The sequence below is a fragment of the Lynx rufus genome, unplaced genomic scaffold (genome assembly GCF_022079265.1).
Source record: "Lynx rufus isolate CCGP_SWC_20201006 ecotype Redwood Valley unplaced genomic scaffold, mLynRuf1.p SCAF_31, whole genome shotgun sequence".
Classification (NCBI taxonomy): domain Eukaryota; kingdom Metazoa; phylum Chordata; class Mammalia; order Carnivora; family Felidae; genus Lynx; species Lynx rufus.
The window spans coordinates 1,923,080-1,926,863 of NW_025814847.1; positions in this window are offsets into that span (position 1 = coordinate 1,923,080).

Here is a 3,784-nt window from a genome sequence, read left to right on the forward strand (position 1 = left end):
AGATACTTTTAATAATATGTGTATATCTATCTATCTCTGTCTATCTATCTCTATATATACTTTTGTTGTACTTATATTTTATCTCCATAAACATCATTGTTAATGGCATCCAGGTTTTTAAAGGACACCCTAGTGTGGTTTCCATGTACAAGTAAGGATTGAGTGGTTGTTTCTTGCTCTTCCTGGGCTTGATGACCTTGAAGAAGAAAGAGGTGAATAGAGGACACTTGAGTTGCAGCTGATTTTACCTTTCTCCTTGCACTGACACGGTCTCCCAGCCACCAGCCACCTCCCCATGAGCACTCTATTGTCACTGCCATCTCACATATGAGATTACTGAAGCTCATAGGGTTTAAGTCTTCCTCAAGACCACAAACTTAGTGAGAGAGCCCTTAAAACCCAGCCTCGATGACCTCTAAAACATGAGCATTTGGTGGGCATACAACGCTTCAGCACCAAAGTTGCAATTGTTACAAGGGCTGCAAGTTGTTCCAAAAACAATTCACAGTCCAATGATCTGGTTGTTTTCCTTTTTTGATTTTCCTTAGCTCGGTTTCTGCAAGTCTAAAGAGGAAGACGTGCTTGACGTGGTTCACAGATATTTTAATCATTCCACCCACAGGGATTTCCAGTAGACACCTCCTACCTCTCTGTCAATAGGTGGCATTATATGAATTAGATTACTGAACGCCAGATGGTAACTCAGTGGCAAATTAACCTCAAAATACGAATGTTAGAGAAAGGCTTTCATTAGTGATATTGAAGGTAATCGATACAATATGAGATTGCTCACACGTGGTATAAAAATCAATGTAATGGCAATGCCCTTGAATTGTGTTGACTATAGTTGACACAGCTAAAGGATTCTATCTGTTGGATGCAGACTGCAAGGACCCCAGAATCTTTTCTCTGAAATTTTGGCTTCTAGCAAATTCCTCCAACAGGGTGATGATAAGATCGCACCAAAGATTGGGGAGCTATTATTTCCTGATAACTGAAGATCAGAGGACAGAACTAATTTGAGCATTTGGTTAATGGGCAATATATAGTTAATGAATGTCCATGAGTGTGGAAGTTTGTGTTCTGAGACTTTTTCTTTATAACCTGGGAGGACTGTCAACTAAATAATACCCTTGAGAATTCTGTCTGCCCCAGTAGCTCAGGCCACTTTTAATCTCAAGTAGAGCAGGACCCATCTCAGAACGATGAAGTTTCAATCATGTGGTCCTTTGACACCTCGGAGGGAAGTATTCGATAATGGGGGAGGGGGTGAGAGCAGAGGAGACGGTGAGTGCATCTGAAAACGTGCTATTATTGCTGAGAAAACGGCAGAGTTAAGATTCTGTTTTCATTTTCATTTTTTTAATGTTTATTTCTTTTGAGACGGAAGGAGACAGAGTGCGAGTGGGGGAGGGGCAGAGAGCGAGAGGGAGACACAGAATCCGACGCAGGCTCCAGGCTCCGAGCTGTCGGCACAGAGCCCGACGCGGGACTCGAACTCACGGACCGCGAGATCGTGACCTGAGCCGAAGTCGGACCCTCCACCGACTGAGCCACCTGGGCGCCCCCGAAATGTTTTTTTACTTGACCACCAGACGTGAGGTTAGATAAAAAAAAATTTTCTAATACTTAGGAAATTCTCAAACCTACGTTGAAATCTTCACATTCCTCTGGAGCGCATGACATGTGCTTGTATACCAGGCTCTGTAGAAAGGCTAAAGCATTTCACAAGGTAGGTAACCGATTAGACTCCAGCCCTTCCTTCCTAGAAACATTCATCACCAAATTTGCCTGAGCCTTTGATGAAGGCGGGCAGGGGGACCAGGAAAGCCTGGGATGCAGTCGTGTCCCCATGGTGGCACAGAGCTAGGACACTTAGGGATGTGCTAAGGTGCCCTGTACCCTTGGAGTGCCCTTGTGACCCTGAGAAATGTTCTACTCCCTGTGTGTGTGTGTCCTCATGTTTCGTGAGGTGGGGCCAATACCATAGAATACGGTTCTATGTCCAGATGCGTGTTGTTTTTATCTTTTTATTATCAGTGCATAATGCTTTTTCCCTCCCACTGTCCTGTCCCCTACCCAGGCCCCCACCACAACCACCAAGCCTCCAGGCAAGAAAGCCAAAGCCTTCGTCTAACTATACTCCTGTTGTAAACGCCCCCCGAGTGAATTTTAGAAGCTGCAACAGTCAAATGCTGTGTTCAGGCCTCAGTTTTAGGAGAATACAAGATGTCTACTCTCTCCCCAGGTAAGTGAAGGATTAGAGGCCACTGAGGGTTTCAGGTTTCTTAGCACAGTTGATTCCGGCTTCCCTTCCCCATCCTCGCACCCCCACCTCGCACTCGGCTGATTCCGCATGAGGCTTGGTTTGGGCCTTGTTAGGATGCGTCTAGAGCTGTCCTCAGTCCACTCGTCGTCCCATATGGACTCCTAACGTGCAGCCTCCCTGCTTCGTCAGGGCGTTGTCCGGGTCGGGAAGACGCGTCTCTATTTCAGCAGCCTCCATCCACCTTGCCAGCTCCCCGCGCTCTCTCGCACTTCTGCCCTGCGCTCGACCCCCGGCAGCTGGAGGCCTCACTGGTCTCACCCCCAAGTGCGGGCCAGGACTCAGCCAGTGAATGCCGCCCCCCCACCACCCGGATCGCTCTCTTCTCTCTACGTTCCCGCTATCGAGACGCCGTGAAAACTGACGTTTACCGTCCTGGGCAGTGCGACTGCCGGGCTCTGCACGGACACCTGCTCCCTAGGCGCCGTCGGGAAACCCTCCCAGGGGAGACCCGGGCGACTGTGGAACCTGCCTGCGGAGTCTGCTTTCTGGCGGGGATCCTACCCTTGTGCTGCCTGTTGTTCAAAGCCTGAAACTGTCGTGTCCTGATTGCGTCCTAGCATGGCCTATGGGGGGAGGCTACTCTGCTCTCTCCGGGAACGGAAGTCACCCGGTATGCCTCAAATACTGACTTTAGAGATTTCATCTCGTTAAGTGTTATTTCCCGTCATTTGGGGTAGATTTCATTCACTATTCGTGACTCTGTGCTCTTGACATGTCCCTCCGTGGGTAACACGGCTCAGGAATCCGCACACTTGAGATATGACAACAGGAAAATACAGTTGAAGAATAAATCATGCAATGTACCAGTAAATCAGAGGATGGGACTAAATATTTCATAGCACTAAGGGTAGGGATCCTTCCTGAGAGTATTTGTACCTTTGCACAAACCCCCAATTGTGCTTCCTCCAGAGACCCCAGTTAAACAAATGCTCCCCTTTGGTGGGGGGGTTCATTGCAGAAAAGGGTTATTTTTGTGGACCGAATAAACCTTTTCCCAGGGCACAGGACCCACTGAGTTTTATATTGTTGTAGGACTAACGTACATAACCTGAGACTGACTCCAGTTAGGGCCTTGCCCTCTGGAAGTCACAGAAGGTAGCCCCCCATATTGGTGAGGCCCGGTGTACCCCATCCTGTGTGGCTCACAGTGCACAAGTCAACTGCCCCCATGCAGCTCACTCCTGGATGAAAGAGACCACATCTGGCACTTTGGCAGAGGATGCCTTTTGAAAAAGCAAATTTTAGGGGCGCCTGGGTGGCGCAGTCGGTTAAGCGTCCGACTTCAGCCAGGTCACGATCTCGCGGTCCGTGAGTTCGAGCCCCGCGTCAGGCTCTGGGCTGATGGCTCAGAGCCTGGAGCCTGTTTCCTATTCTGCGTCTCCCTCTCTCTCTGCCCCTCCCCCGTTCATGCTCTGTCTCTCTCTGTCCCCAAAATAAATAAACGTTGAAAAAAAA